The sequence below is a fragment of the Podarcis cretensis genome, assembly GCF_951804945.1.
Source record: "Podarcis cretensis genome assembly, chromosome: 14".
NCBI classification, from domain to species: domain Eukaryota; kingdom Metazoa; phylum Chordata; class Lepidosauria; order Squamata; family Lacertidae; genus Podarcis; species Podarcis cretensis.
Genome location: NC_137183.1, coordinates 32353341 through 32369987, shown reverse-complemented (window position 1 = coordinate 32369987; position 16647 = coordinate 32353341). Strand labels below are relative to the sequence as shown.

Genomic DNA, 16647 nt, shown 5'->3' with positions numbered 1-16647 from the left:
GCGGCGGCGGCAGCGCCGCCTATCAGCGAGCGAGTGCGCGCGCACGCTTCCACGTCACCGCCGAGATCTTTTGACGAAAAGCGCCACCGCCGCCGCCTCCTGCGTCGCATAGACTTAATGTATAGACTGACACACGGGTAGCAACTCCCGCGTTTCTAAGTTTATCTTCCCCGCTTCCCTTTTTCCCGGGGGAAGGGGGCCTGAATTGCGAGCTTCCCATAGGAACCAATGGATAAAACGTTTCAGCACAGGTGCAACTGGACAGCGGTTTGTGTTTCATCCTCCCACCACCAGTAACTAACATAGCTGTCCACGTTTTCCCCTTTTTAAGGGAAATTCCCTTATTCCGAATAGGATTCCTCGCAAGAAAAGGAAAAAGTTGACAGCTATGGTAACTAATAAGACTGGAGCGGATGCTCTTCTTTCTAATTCCTTCTGGAAATTTTCTAATTCGGGCCTTGAAAACACATGCACAAAATTTAAAAGGCTCATTCTGCGCTTATTTACATAAATATTTTTTTCTCAGGTCTTTGGTCAAAAGAAGCTGCCAGAGTCCCTGCTCTCAGGTAAAAAGACGTGGCATAAAAGGAAAACTGACTGGGAGGAAGGAGGAGAAAGATAAAACTCAGGTACAAGTCCTTAGTTGCAATTTATTCTAATGATTAGCTGGGGTGGAACAGTTCAAGGAGAGACGGGGTCCCCAAATTGCTGGCCTTTCAGCTGCTTCTATGGAACCACCCTGCATCCCTTCTCTTCTCTCCTTCCAGCTGATGGAAGGAGCCTGCATAGTTACCTTCCTGAGCTCACTGGTTTTGAGCTAGGACTCCAGCGGGAAATGTTATTAGACTGCCCTTTGCTGCAAGCTAAGAGTTTTGCTGAGGAGGCGGGAGATGGACCTTGGCTGGAAACCCAAACCAGATTCAGTAGTGGAACAAATTTAAAAATAGAAAACAAGAAATACCCCAAGGGGAGGGGGGAATAAAAAATTGCAAGAATAAAATGTTGTCCCAAGCCAGCCTTCAGCCTGCACTCTGGGGTTGCCCCCAAGCAGCAAAATGGGATAACTCACAATATTGGCATTTGCATTTGATCTGGCTAGCAGGTCGTTTTAAAAATTAAGGCCTACACCCATCTTGGCCGCTATCTTTTTTTGAGAATAAACACGGGTACACTAGAATCATGATTTTAACATTGAATTAAACATTGGACAACTTTCCATTGGAAATTTTGAAATGTCTTTCAGTGCAAACCAGGAAGTTCTCAATCGATGGATTAGTCCCTATTTCTTATCTCTATACTTCATGCACCATGTCCTCCTAAAATGACGCTCTAGCACGGTGAGCTTCTTTCTCTTTCTTTCTAGTGTAGAGAGTCCCCACCCATAGAGCTGCATATTCAGGCCGGCCGCTATATCAAAATATTGTAGAACGCCCCCTTCAGGCACTCAACTGTATTTGCTCCACAGACTTCGATTTGTTTTGCGGCCATTTTCTCCTCCCAAGGAACTGTGGGAACTGTAGTTTGATGAGAGGAAGGTATGGCTATTTAACAGAGAAATCTACAGGGCACACTCACTCAAAGCTACATTTCCCAAGAGCCTTTGGGAAAAGGTCGTGGCAGTTAAATTGATCAAAAATGGTTATCAAGGTTTACCAATGTATTGCAGTAGTTAGAATGTTACAGTGGGACTTGGGTTCAAATCCATGCTTGTCCGTGAAACTCACTGGGTGACCTTGAAACAGGCTAGGCAGTGAAGTAGTGACTGTTTCTCACAGAGTTGTTCTGAGGATTAAATGGGATATTGTCTGGGAGTAAAGGCAAAAATATAATTTTTCTAAATAAGAATAAGAATAAATCATCTGTAAAGTTCGAGCAAGTTGAAAGAAAGGATGGTTATACATTACTAGGCCTCGGTTTGAACTGCCATTTTGTAGAGGGCATTTGTGCTGGCCCAAAGTTTATTTTTATTCCACATTAGCCTCAGGCCTGGTATAAAGTTGCATCATCGTTTGGGGTGTGTCACTGACATGAAATGTACACGTATGAGATTGTGTCCTCATTCTTCCCGTGCAAATTCTGCTTTAGGGCATTTCTATCATTTCAGCTAGTGTGGCACAATAAGCGGCATTATCACTATAAATTTGTTTGCATTTCATTTTAGTCTCATTTTTAATAATAGGTACAGAGAATGCTGCCTTTTGCTAAGCAAGATCATTGGTCTATCTAAACCAGCATTGTCTGCAAGGACTGGCAGCAGTTCTGCAGGGTTTCAGGTAGGCAACATTCTCAGCACTACCTGGAAATTCTCCCAGAGAATTGAACCTGGTACCTTAGGAAATTTTACTGGCTGTTGCATTTTTATGGTTTGCATGTTTTATTACATTAAGCAGTATTTTTAAAAAACAAATTCTACTATTTTAGTCCTAAAGGGTGCTGTCCAAAGTGCTGGATATAAGCCAAAGAGTTCTAGATTCAAATCCTTGCTTAGCCATGGAGACATCACCACCTTTCAGCTTACTCTGCCCAATAGACTTATGAGAATGTGTTTATTATTTTTTTTAAAAAAAATTATCCTGCTCTTCAGCTATAAAAGGCTTGCAGAATGGCTTGAAAAAAAGTCAGTCTCTGCCTGTAGGCTTACAACCTAAAAAGATACAGCACGAAAAGAAAATGGATTGTGAGAGGAGGAAATTTTAAAATTCAGACTCATGTGCATTGTTACAAGTTCTAATGTGAAAACCCTCTACATCTGCTCCTCAAATAGCTACCTCTTGGTTACCAGTTCATTTCCAGGCCTAATTCACGATGCTCATATTCGTGTCTGAAGGCTTGAAATACCCAAATATCTGAAAGAGATGTATATTTTTAGATTCTATTTTTAGATGTATATATTTTTTATATTCTATTATTGTAGGTTGCTTTAAACTGATTTTAATACTGTGTTTTAATTGTAAACTGGGACCTTAGGGCGAAGGATGGGTAATTAATAATAATAATGGTGATAATTATGATGTTACACGCCACCTCAATCTCTGAGCAGTGAGACTCCAGAAATTCTAGGAGCTTATACCAGTTTCGATTTCCTTGGAATGAAGGTCAGCAGAAATTGCGGAGTCTTTAGGATATATGGCTTTACTTACACATATAGACAACCTGAGCATAAGATGGAGGGTGTCACAGCAATAATATCCCAACTGATCTTGCTTCTTCATTAGTCACAGCTTGGGATCTAGCACAGAGTGAGCACATCTCTGTGTCCCAGCTTGCTTACAAAACTCAGCTCACACACATTCTCCTGTTGTTTTCCTACCTAGCAGCTAGGAGGCGTGGTGGTGGAAAAAAGGCCCACACATAAGCCTGGAGGGCCCTGTCGCATATTTGTAGCTCTTGCAATTTAGCTCTTTTGGGATGCCAATGAGGACACTTCAGTGGGTAGCTAAGGCCATTGTCCTACAGAGAAGCTTGTCTGACTAATTCAGCAACTTCCTTTGTCAGGTTCTAACCTTCACTGGGAGCAGGACCCCAAGAACGGGAAGGGCCTCATCCAGACACACCCCGAAAACCCACAAGAACAACAACACCACCACACCAAGTCAGTGAAAACCAATAAATGACTGCATAAAGAACCATGAGCAGTGCAAAGTGGAAATGTTTTAGCACCTCAAAAACCATTTCAAAATGCAGAATAATATTTGCCCTTTTTGAAAATGCTTTCAGGGGCTCACAGGCATACAGGGCTCTGAGCATGGGGCAACTGGAGTGTAAAGGAAAGTGTTAGGGGGCGGAGAGGTGATTAGGAATGACTGGCTGCATGAGAGTTGTAATTACTGCATAAAGCACTCCATGCTAGCAATTACCCCTTCCCTCCCCTGCCCCCAGTCTCTGTCCCAGATTAATGATACTTCTGCCACTGTTTTCCATGTCAGAGAAGCGCCCATCCAATTTGGGAAAGCAATTAGTGCGAAATGAGACGGCAGCGGCTGACTATAATGGGCCATCTTAAGTGTCACTTGTCTGTAAAACTGCGCAGGGACTCGAGTGATGTATCCTGCCGAAGGGGGCATTGTAAATATGCCATCATAATGAAGCTACACACACACACAAGCAACGCTACTTGTCTCAGTCACTCCAACAAGCAAATTGAGCAGAACTACAAACTGCCACCACCTCCCACTAGACACTGACTCGGTGCCTGTATGCTGTCTCAGTAAGGCAGGCTTTGCCAAACTAGGGCCCTCTGGATGTTTTGGACTATTATTCCCATCAGCCACAGCCAGTGCATGCTGGCTGGCACTGATGGGAATCGTAGTCCGAAAGATCTGGAGGGCCCCAAGGTGGCAAAGCCTACAGTGAGGGCTGTGGCCTACAGTTTAATAATAATAATAATAATAATAATAATAATAATAATTTTATTTATACCCTGCCCATCTGGCTGGGCTTCCCCAGGCACTCTGGGCAGCTTCCCAAAAAATTAAAATACTGTAATACATCAAACATTAAAAACTTCCCTAAACAGGGCTGCCTTCAGATGTCTTCTAAAAGTCTGGTAGTTGTTGTTCTCTTTGACATCTGGTGGGAGGGTGTTCCACAGGGCAGGTGCCACTACCGAGAAGGCCCTCTGCCTGGTTCCCTGTAACTTGGCTTCTCGCAGTGAGGGAACCGCCAGAAGGCCCTCTGATTGCCTGGAATCTTTTTATTCCCTGGAATCTTTCACCACTCGGGGATTGGGGTGGTGAGCAACAGCAACATTCAGTGCTCCCCCACACCCCTGCTTTCAGATGCCACAAGACTTTCTGGGTTGTATCGGAGCAAGTTTTACTCAGAGTAAAAAATGAAAATGAAAAATGCAATGGGGCTACTCTGAGTACAACCAGTATTGGACACACCCCTTGCTTGTTTTTGCTGCAGCAGATTTAACACATAAATACAGGAAAACTCTCTGTAGCTAGATCCAGATTTCTTGCTGGCAATGTGTCTTTTGGCTGCCAGAATTTTAAGATAAGATCTTACCTGAAAGGCAGGTACAAATCTCTTCTTAAAAACGTTTCCAAATGCAATTTGTATTTGAATTATAAAGATTACCTTTGCTTACATGTATACAAGCTGTGTTTTTGTTCTATCCTTAATTATGTGTCCATTTTATATCAATGGAGTAGGCTGTCACTTTGTAACAAGCAGCACTTCCTGGTGGTATATTTTGATAGTAGCAACTATTGGTGCCAGTAAGAAAGGCTAGTTTCAGGCTTTTTGGTATGCAAAATATGATTGTTTGTTTTTAAGCAAATTATGTTTTCTAAAAGCTGACAAATGCTGCTCTAGATTTCCCAAATTCCAGATAACCAAGGCACACCTTTTCTACATTAAAACAGGGGTACACTTTTTTCTTACATCTCCACCCCACCCCCAGTTTACTACTTTTAGAGTGTAAAAGATTAAGAATTACCTGCCCTCAGAGGACCTTGCTTCACCCTCCCTTTGGCTGCTGATCTGGACTTCCCTTTTGTCCAGAAGGATGCAAGGCCATGGGCAGCGACTCATGCCGAAGTGCAACAGGCACCCTCCTCTGGAATCAGGCAATTCTTCAGCCTCTCTGCTTTGGCAATGAGTGACTGCTGCAATCCATGCAAGGGCAAGGCAATGTTACCTACCTGCAGTGCTAACTGATTGGAAGAAGGCAAAGGCAAAGCAGTGACTCATACAGAGAAGCAGCAGGCAGTCTCCTTCAAGGGTGGACAATTCTGCAGCATCTTTGGAATGGAGGAAATTGACTGATTGATCAACCAACCTGTGCTCAGTGCAGCGAGTCAGCTGGCTGACTCCCTAGCAGCAGTGTTGAGAAAGGCCCAGCTGGTCTCTTTTGTGAATGGGGGCTATAGAAGCATTTCACTTTTTGATTTGTTTATTCCTTCCGGCAACTATGGTTTGAGGAGAGATGTGAAGGAGGGGCAGAAAGTAGTGAGGCAGGTAGCCTGGAAAGAACATCATGGGAGAAGCCTACATCTGATGATAGCTAATCTCTCTCCCTCCTTCCCTCTCATTCCCCCAAGCCATCGAAGTGGTTGTAGAAAATGGCTTTGTTATACCGACTGCCTGAATGAATCACCCCAAATTTAGACTTGGTGTTGTTCACAGTTTAAAAGCCAAATAGGATTATCCTGTGCCGTCCTCTTTGAGGGCTGACTCACTTCATTCTTCATTCATAACCTGGGGGATGTGTGTCTATATAGCCCTTTCTAAGAAGCATTGAGTGGGGTGTGGGGTGAGGAGAGGAAATCAGTGAGTTGCAATTATGTACAAGTGGGAACCGCAACCGAGTGTTGCAGCGCACTTCCTCACTGCTTAACATGAGTGCTCCTGAGCAGCCATGCCCGCCTCCAGAAAATCCAATTTCCTTCCTCTTACCACCTAGTTTTCTCAATCAGTGAATCACATTTTTTTTTTATGAGGTGGCCACATAAAAACAAGATAAAACACCAAAGTGATGTGTGTGATTTTTAATATAAAACAAGCTAAGCTATATCCTGCATGTTATAGTGGTTAGAGCGTTTGACTGGGACCTGGGAGACCAGGGTTTGAATCCCTACTTGGTTATGAAGTTCAGTGGGTGACCTTGGGTCAGTTAGAGTGTCTCAACCTAACCTACCTCACAGGGTTGTTGTGGAGAGGTAGGGGGCCCATATATGCCACCTTGAGATCCTTGGAGAAAAGGTAACTGTAATAATACAATTAATAAATATATAAAAAATAAAGCTGATGGTATCCTTTACAAAACTTTTCAGCAAAAAGGGGGGAACCTATTGTTTTCATTGTTGTTTTACTCATATTGGCTAATAAGTAGGGACAGCAATAAATAATTTCATGGGTATTTTAGTAAAACGGGAGCAAATTATCCCTTTTGTTCATCTCTGAAAAAGGTGCATGCAGAAAGAACATGAATTAGTGTTTCTGTTGCTCTGTCCTCACAGGGAAAGAGCTGTTATTGTAAGAAATATATCCCCAAAGTGGAAATAAGGCAATTAAAACTTTCCCTTAGAATAGATCAGCCAATATTTGAGAACAGTCAATATTTCCTCCACACTGTCAGTATTTTGCCTGAGTATGTCAAACCAAAGAGCCCTTTGGTTGTGAAGGGGTGTTCAGTTGTTGTTGCTGCTTGTATCAGTTACAACACTATTAAAAGAAGTCACACAAAATACCTGTAAGTTGCTTGGAGACCTTTGGATAACAAGCAAAAAATAAATACCAGAACTTAAGGTATGCAAACTTGAAGTGGATCAAAGTGCTCTGTCTCCTTTTTTAAAAACCCAACAATCCACTTAAAAAAAAAATCCCAAACCAGACTTTTGTAGTTTGAAAGGGGCAGAGAAACATATTTAAAAGTGTGTGGGGTAAATGAAGGACTTAACAAGAGGACTGGTAAACACCTTACAAGCAAATCAGAATGAATGCAGAATAATTGTCTCACAATAAAATCAGAACAAATGCTCCATAAAGGCCTGATATAGTCTAACCATTGCATAAACTTTGGGCAAGCAAATCAGAACACTAAAGGAACCAGACGTTTGAAGAAACCACAAGTTGTCAGAATAATCTTGGCTGGTGTTATGTACTGAGTTGAATAGGATCCAAAATGCAGCAGTCTGATTGGTCCTAGAACAATAGGATCCAGAATACAGCAGTCTGATTGGTCTGCAGGAGCCACCCAATCCAACTCTGGGTGGAAGTGAATCCGCAACCTGATTGGCCTACAGGTGAATCCCAGAATTAGCCAATCACGTGGGGCCCATTGTGTAAATAATGTATATAAAGCAGACATTTCGGGAGAACTTCCATTCCTCACTACTCTGAGCTGAATAAAGAGCATGAAATCCACACTCGACTCAGAGTATATTTCAGCAGGACTCTTAGAAGTCAACACATAGACCAAGATGAGCTGGAGGACCATCAGCACCCTTAATCTAAAGGTTAAGAATGTATTTTGTCTGGCTATAGCCCTGAAGAAGAGGAAAATTTCCAGAAAGACCTAATAATTACAATTTATCGCCAAAAGGTTTGGGCACCATGAGCTTGACATAACTACTCTTCTGAAAAAGGCACAGGTGACCTGAAGATGTATTAAAAGAAATGATGTTTGAAGGTTAAGGAACAAGCAAGCCCCTCATTCATCCATTTCCAACACAATTATGTCTTCACATCCAAATGGGTGGCGTTTGTGAAAAGGAAAGTAAAGTAAAGGTAAAGGTACCCCTGCCCGTCCGGGCCAGTCTTGACAGACTCTGGGGTTGTGCGCCCATCTCACTTAAGAGGCCAGGGGCCAGCGCTGTCCGGAGACACTTCCGGGTCACGTGGCCAGCGTGACATCGCTGCTCTGGCCAGAGCCAGAGCCGCACACGGAAACGCCGTTTACCTTCCCGCTGGTAAGCGGTCCCTATTTATCTACTTGCACCCGGAGGTGCTTTCGAACTGCTAGGTTGGCAGGCGCTGGGACCGAGCAGCGGGAGCGCACCCCGCCGCAGGGATTCGAACCGCCGACCTTTCGATCGGCAAGCCCTAGGCGCTGAGGCTTTAACCCACAGCGCCACCTGCGTCCCTTGTGAAAAGGAAGTGATGACTTTATGCAGCTTTTCTGAACTCTATGACAATAGCATTTTTAAGAGGCAGAAAACCACCCACCATCATCTCCTGGCCTGCTCTGGCAGCATTTCTGGCTCATTTCCTTTAAACAAGGCATTTGTAAGGCAACATAGCATTTACACAAAGCTGTTAGTAGAGAGCAAGTGGGGATTATGCAGCAGAGGGGGCTGAAAGCCTGGATCTCTCCATAGGGAGGTCCCCCTCTGATGCGTCAACTCTTATCTCAGATGCTGAATCACCCCTTTTTGGCTCTTGCTGAGTCAGGGTCTGTTCTGGGGTGGGGCAGTGGGAACAGGGGCAGAGGGCGAGCAGGCAGGCACCCTAGAGATTTATTCCTCATCTCCATGCTGCATCTCAGAGATAAAACGCAATTCCAGAGCAAGGGAAAATTCATAAGTATGTCGTGAAAAAAGGCATTTATTGAACTCCAAGGAATATCTCTTCCCTTTGTCAAGCTAAAGCAGCTTTTGCCAACTGGTGCCCTCTAGAAATTTTGGACTACAATTCCCATCAGCCCCAGTCATTGGTTTGAGCCAATGCAAGACAGCCAATTCCACATGTTATGCTTTTAGATATTCTGTGGACACATACACACCGCACATTTAAAGCACATTGCTTTCCCCAAAGAATCGTGACAACTCTAGTGTAAGAGTGCTGGGAATTGTAGTAGTGGTAAACTATAGTTCCCAGGATTCCTTGGGGGAAGGAACGTGCCTTAAATGTATGCTGTCATGCTATAGGAAAAGGAAATGCACGCGTAAATGTGATACGTTGTATAACTAAATTGCTGTCTTTATTTTCCTTTCCCATTAACTTTTCTAGGTTTCTTTGGGGAAATGAAAGTGAGCGGTATAAATATGAAATGAGACGCTGCCGTGCTTGTCCCAGCCATTTATTATTTATTCCATAACAATTTTGTTTCATTTACAAATCACTTCCCATGAGTCAAAGCAATTCATTTATCATATTTGCATCAAATATTCATGGTGTTGCAAGTTGTGGGTTTAAAGATCAATCAAAGGATGGGCAGTGTTCTGTGTGCTGGAATCCCTGGGATTACTGGTAGCAACGGGTCATCTGAACTTCCCTCTCCTTTTTGCTGTGGCCACAGGAAGCCATAGGGTGGGTGAGCATTGGGGGGAGGTAGAGGGGGCCCTGCCACCCCATCCATGCACACACACCTTTCAGACATTGGGCTGAAGTGGGAGAAAGGCCATTGCTCACTGGGAGTGTGGGAGAACACTTGCTTTGCATGCAGAATAATAATAATAATAATAATAATAATAATAATAATAATAATAATTTATTATTTATACCCCGCCCATCTGGCTGGGCCTCCCCAGCCACTCTGGGCGGCTTCCATAGAAACCAAAAATACAGTAAAATATCACATGTTAAAAACTTCCCTGAACAGGGCTGCCTTAAGATGTCTTCTGAATGTCAGGTAGTTGTTTATCGCTTTGACATCTGCTGGAAGGGCGTTCCACAGGGCGGGCGCCACTACCGAGAAGGCCCTATGCCTGGTTCCCTGTAGCTTTGCTTCTCGCAATGAGGGAACCGCCAGAAGGCCCTCGGCGCTGGACCTCAGTGTCCGGGCAGAACGATGGGGGTGGAGGTCTCCTTCAGGTATACTGGACCGAGGCCGTTTAGGGCTTTAAAGGTCAGCACCAACACTTTGAATTGTGCTCAGAAACGTACTGGGAGCCAATGTAGATCTTTCAAGACTGGTGTTATATGGTCTCGGTGGCCGTCACCAGTCTAGCTGCCGCATTCTGGATTAGTTGTAGTTTCCGAGTCACCTTCAAAGGTAGCCCCACGTAGAGTGCATTGCAGTAGTCCAAGCGGGAGATAACCAGAGCATGCACCACTCTGGCGAGACAGTCCGCAGGCTGATAGGGTCTCAGCCTACGTACCAGATGGAGCTGGTAAACAGCTGCCCTGGACACAAATTTGACCTGTGCCTCCATGGACAGCTGTGAGTCCAAAATGACTCCCAGGCTGCGCACCTGGTCCTTCAGGGGCACAGTTACCCCATTCAGGACCAGGGAATCCTCCACACCTGCCTGCCTCCTGTCCCCCAAAAACAGTACTTCTGTCTTGTCAGGATTCAACCTCAATCTGTTAGCCGCCATCCATCCTCCAACCGCCTCCAGACACTCACACAGGGCCTTCACCGCCTTCACTGGTTCTGATTTAAAAGAGAGGTAGAGCTGGGTATCATTCCATTCCCTGGCATCTTCAGGTAGGGCTCGGCGCAACCCTAGTCTGAAACCCTGGACAGCTACTGCCAGCCATATTGCAGGTATTAATATTGTGCATCGTGAAGCAATTGGATGCATAAAGGCTGGCTCCTTTTGGAATAAAAATGCTCCAGACCCATCATTATAATTCAAACCATTGCTAACAGGACTTCTTCAAAACAGGTACGAAAACATCAGTCATACATCCAGATAATGCTATTAAGCATATGCTTATTCAAGCATAAACTTTTCTTAAAATATATATAACAGAATTATGATCAGAGTAAAAATCTAATCTGTCTCTTCCATAGCTTGCATTAGCCTGCATTCAGCCTAAGGCTATGCAGCTCCTGGAAAGGCTTTATTATTACATCCTTTGTTGTCTCTGTGGCGTCCAAGAAAGACTAACAGGCAACTCCATTCAAGATGGAGATTTGCAATGGAATACCCTCATGTGAACTAAGGTTAAACACTCACACGAGTGCTAGCAGAGAGCATCAAATTTTAGCCATTAACTCAGTTAGAAGCTTAGAGAACTTCAGTATGGCCCAGTGGAATTTTCTAGTGCTAAACCCTTTCAGCAATAAATGTCTAATATACTTACAGGCATTTTCCATTTTAGTGTGCAATTAAACAACTATACTTTCCAAGTCACTGTACACAGTACAGTACTTATTGGGACATGAGTGGCACTGTGGTCTAAACTACTGAGCCTCTTGGGCTTGCTGATCAGAAGGTCGGCGGTTCAAATTCCCGTGACGGGTGAGCTCCTGTTGCTCTATCCCAGCTCCTGCCAACCTAGCAGTTCAAAAGCATGCTAGTGCAAGTAGATAAATAGGTACTGCTGCAGCAGGAAGGTGAATGCACTCTGGTTTTCATCACAGTGTTCTGTTGTGCCAGAAGTGGTTTAGTCATGCTGGCCACATAACCTGGAAAGCTGTCTGTGGACAAACATGGGTTCTTTTGGCCCGAAAGTGAGATGAGCTCCACGATTCCATAGTTGCCTTTGACTGGACTTAACCTTCCAGGGGTCCTTTACCTTTACCTTACCTTTACAGAGCACTCAAAAAAATGGATCAGTGACCTGATTAAATACAAGTCAGAGCTTTCTACATTCCTATTTAAATCAGTCCTTTATTCAGAATCATGAGGACTAGAAACTTACTTTCTTTTTAGGGGAAGGAGCATAGCTACTGCTTTGCATGCAGAAGGTCCCAGGTCCATTCCTTGGTAGTATTGGGACAGACCCTCCTGCCTCGCTACCTGAAACCCAGGACAATAATGAGGTAGGAGGACCAAAGTTGCAACTTGATATCAGGCAGCTTCTGCACCAGCCTAATAGATCCAACAAGATTTTGCTTTTGATCTGCTCTGCCTCTTCCCTTTTTGGTTCCAGCCAACCGATTCCCATTCATATTGTTAGGTTTGTACTCTAGTAACTTGCTCTGCTGTCTTCCCTTTTCCTAATGAATGGGAAAGTGATGGGCACTCTTGTCACACGGCATGCGCCAGACCCTAGTCATCTGCCCTTGTTTAATCACACATGAATTATTATCACAACAGCAAATCTCTTCCACACGCCTGGCAAGGTTCAGCTAATGAGGCTGCTCGATCGTCAGGCATCAAACCCAACAGGCTGTGAGATGTTCCTCCTGCCTGTCTATATTTGCAAAAGCTGTTGTCTGTGCTGGAGAAAAATGCAGTTTAATTTTCGGGATTATTATCCTGTGGATGATGAACAGCCTATGGCTGTTTTCCAGCCTTTAGGGGCTGGAACTGGGGGTGGGGGTGGGGAAGCAACTCAGAATTAGATTTGAGCTGAGGAAAGACAAAGGAGGCTTCATGTTTGAACTCCTTGGTGGCTGCCACTCATTTCCTTAGAAGCAGGATCCTTAGATCATTAGAGTAACCTTGTCTCCATCAACACAGATGTCACTAAGGTGGAAATAATAGCACAGGGAAACAGTACGTAGTTAAACTACGGAACTCGCTCCCACAGGAAAGAGTGATGGACACCAACTTGATGGCTTTAAAAGAGGATCGGACAAATTCATGGAGGAAGGAGGAAGCTATCAGTGCCTACCAGTCATGATGGCTATGCTTTGCCTCCATGGTTGGCAATGGGGCATCTGTTTGGCCACTGTGAGAACAGGATGCTAGACTAGATGGGCCATTGGCCTGATCCAGCTTTCTTATGACCCGAATGGCTGAGAGGGTCAGAGCATCCTCACTACATAGATAGGCTAACATTTAGGGGTTTTTGATTCTGAGAAAAGGACAATTACAGAGTATTTATTAATTGGGTGGAACAGCAGGTGGGGCTGAATGTGGCCCTTATAGCCTCCCCATCTGGCCCTTAGAACTCTCCCAGGCTACACCCCTCGTCGTCGTCCCCCAGTGCTTTTTCCTGGCTGGAAACTGTCCTTGAATGGTGTGGTAATGCCCCTCACTTGCTTTGTTTATCAGGCAAAGATTTGGACTAGATGACCCTCGTGTTCCTTTCCAACTCTACTGTTCTATGATTCTGATACTGAGGAGCAAAGGGAAATGTGGGAGCTGGGAGAGGAAAATCTCTGTGGCCTCTGCTACCATCATTTCTCAGCAGAAAGATGAGAGGGGCAGTGCGGGTGGAGGGAGGTGTTTACACAGCTCCATGGAACAAACTCCGAAGCTCGTTTTAGATCTCACTCAGGGCTCATTTTGCTTTGAATCACTGCAATTTATCCCCGTTTCCCCAATTCCTCTGGGACAAGAGCAAAGACAGGCTTGTGCTGAGCACCCTCTCCCTCTCCCACACATGTACACTAACACACACCCCACATACACCACACAAACCGGGCCAAGATATTGGGCAGGGATGGTCTTCTTAACAGATGTTCACTTATCTTATTTCTTCCCTTGTTGCCCTTAATGAAGCTGGTGAGCCCACAAGTGCCTTCACCCTCCTCCCCACTGTGGGGGACTTATCAACATGGGGCAGGGTGTGTGTTTGTGAGAGAGACAGAGTGTGGTGATATCACCCCTTTAGGATCAGTTTATGGGAATGGGTTAGCACCTCAGAAATAATGAGCTTCCATACAGCTGTCTCCCGTTAAGGTTTCCAGGCTGGTGTCACAAGGTAACTGGGTGGAAGAGGTGAACGCCCATGGTCTAAGTTCCCATAAAACCTGGATTGGCGGGAGTTCTCAGCAGCCAGCTAAGCCGAGGTCAGCGTCTATTTGGGCTTTTGACAGCATCTTCTTCTGTTGCTCAGCCTACTGAGATTTAAGTGTAAGTGTTGATGTTCATTAGCTGGATAAGTTAGCGTTTGTTGCTTTCTTACCTTCTGAGCTATTTTAATCTGTGTAATTATTTGGAGTTTTTCCTCCCTTGTAGAGTTTCGTTTTAGTAAAGTCTGTGTATGATTTTATGAAATTTGGTCTGGTCAGAGTTCCTGAACCCTTTCATTCTGACCACGCTTTTCGGAGCAAGGGTCACCCACCACACAGGACCAATTCCTGTTTCTGCTCCAAAGTTGCAACAACCTCCCATCCCGTGAACCTCCTGCTCTTTGCAGAGAGCGAAGCTGCGTTTAAATTTCTCCCCATTTTGTTATTCCCCTGATAAATCCCCTCCTTACCTCCCCACAGCTCTATAAGCTCCACTGGGAGTTTCTGAGTTCGTATCCAGCTATCTAAGCATGCTACAAATATTCCATTGTGTGTGTGCACACGCAGGAACAGCCCCAATCCTAAAAAGTACATTTCCTTGGGAAGGGGGCCCCAGACGTCCCTTGCTGCTGAGAGTTCCAAGTCATGATGTTTAGGAGCTTGGGCTGACGACAGGCAGAAATCCAACTGATCCATCATCATTTCCTGGCACAGCTGCAGTGACAGAGACTCTTGTGTCAGTTGAATGTCTGCCTATGGAGTTGTGGCAGAGAGGGTGGTACCTCCCCTGGGGGTGGAGAGGGTGGGATGAGGATGCAGACTCCAGCTTGATCATGGATGTCAGCTGGGGAAAGGGTGGAGCCAGAGGGAGGGGGTTCTCCCTCCACCCCCCCCTGCCTGCAGTTATATACAAGTTGTAGAAGCAGCAGCAGCAGCAACAGCAGAGAGAGAGAGAGATACCTCCTCCACCTTTGACTCACAAAGGACTAGCATCTTCTCTTCGAAGCAAATAAGGCAGCTGCCACCCTGCTCCTGAGCCCACCTGAACCGGGGCTGAACTTCACCTGTGCTCATGGTTTTATGGCAAGTCTCCCGCAGGCCCCTATGGAAAGCCCTGGGCTTCCTGGGCTTGATCCTGCTGGTGGCCCCAGCAGGCGCCTGGTACAAGCATGTGGCCAGCCCCAGGTACCACACCGTGGGGCGAGCTTCAGGGCTTCTGATGGGAGTCAGGCGCTCCCCTTACCTGTGGCGCCGGCAGGCAGCAGAGGGCTCCCGGGATAGCCTGGAGGCTGCCCCCACCCTGCCCGTCAGCAGGGCCACTCAGTGGCTGACACTCCAGCAGGCAGAGGAGGAGGAGGGACCCTGGACCACTCTGGATCTGCAGCCTCACCTGTCCTCCCAGATGGGCGTCTGGAAAGATGCTGCTTCTGCTGCCGCAGGGGCCATCAAGAGAACGCTCTGGCCTCAGGCCTCGCAGAAGAACCACGCCAGGCACCAAGGGAGGATCTGGGCAGCCCTGTGCCCAGCAGGATGCCAGGAGGCTCTCTGGCAAAGCCCTGCCATGCACCCGAAGCTCCTGGAAAGGCTGATGTGGAAGACAGGACAGCCCAGCACATCGAAGGAGGCCAGGTAATTGGGCACAGTAAGTCCAGAGTCCTAAGCCTTAGAGGGCATCTAGGACATAGCTGTCAACTTTCCCCCTTTTTTAAGGGAAATTCCCTTATTCTGAATAGGATTCCTCGCAAGAAAAGGGAAAAGTTGACAGCTATGATCTAGGATGCAGCACTTGTAAGACAGATGAGCTTTCCCTTGGCCCACTTCTAGGGGGTTTCCTGACAAAGTTTTAATATTTATGGACAAGGGTCATGCCTCAGTGGTGGAGCATCTGCTTGGCATGCAGAAGGGCCCCTTCCCTTTAGTAACAAACCCCTTTCCCAAGGTTGAGGTTGCTATCCAAGGAACGTTCCCACTGAGAGAAATCTGATTATATGGGACAGGGCATTGGAATGTAGAAGGCTGTCTTAAACCAACTGATTCATCTAGGTCAGTGTCTGGAGGGAGCTCTCCAGGCAAGAGCCTCACCTAGCCCTGCCTGGCACCTAGCCCTGCCTGGAGATGCTGCAGACCCAACCTGGGACCTTCTGCATGCAACGCAGGTGCTCTACCACTGAGCTGCAGTTCTTTCCATTATGGCAAAGGAAGCTACCTTAAACTGAGTCAGATTGTTGGTCCATCTAGCTCATTATTGTCTACACTGACTGGCAGCAGCTCTCCAGGGTTTCAGGCAGGGAGTCTTTCCCATTCTTACCTGATGATGCTGGGGATTGAACCTAGGACCTTCTGCATGAGAAGCAGGTGCTCAGGCACTGAGCTGCGGCCTTTCCCCTTTGATGACCCTCCTGACAGTGCAGCATGTTTCACAAATTCAACCAGGTGGCTACCTGGAGCAGAGCTTTTAGTGGGCTGGCTCCCTCTGGAATACTCTGTTAGACAATTGCTCAACTGTTTGGTGTTTCTGGTACCTGCTCAAAACCCTTCTGTACACCCAGGCAATTTCAGGATGTTGATATTGGCTTTGGCAGGAACAGGCAGCCTTTGGCTTCTGGACTCCAGCCCTCATCATC

General features: G+C 45.9%; 2 long non-coding RNA genes across 3 annotated transcripts; both read left to right on the top strand.

The window, feature by feature from the left end:
• Positions 1-85: 85 nt before the first annotated feature.
• On the top strand, positions 86-15590 carry LOC307202604. Of its 2 annotated transcripts, XR_013832952.1 has the most exons (4): positions 86-251; positions 527-629; positions 12051-12160; positions 15492-15590. It is a non-coding gene; the product is annotated as an uncharacterized lncRNA (long non-coding RNA). The 2 variants fall into 2 exon arrangements; XR_013832953.1 differs by lacking the exon at positions 15492-15590 and having other exon boundaries at positions 12051-14292.
• LOC307202603 lies at positions 1110-4271 on the top strand. The gene is made up of 3 exons (XR_013832951.1): positions 1110-1535; positions 2180-2273; positions 3496-4271. It is a non-coding gene; the product is annotated as an uncharacterized lncRNA (long non-coding RNA).
• Positions 15591-16647: the final 1057 nt, after the last annotated feature.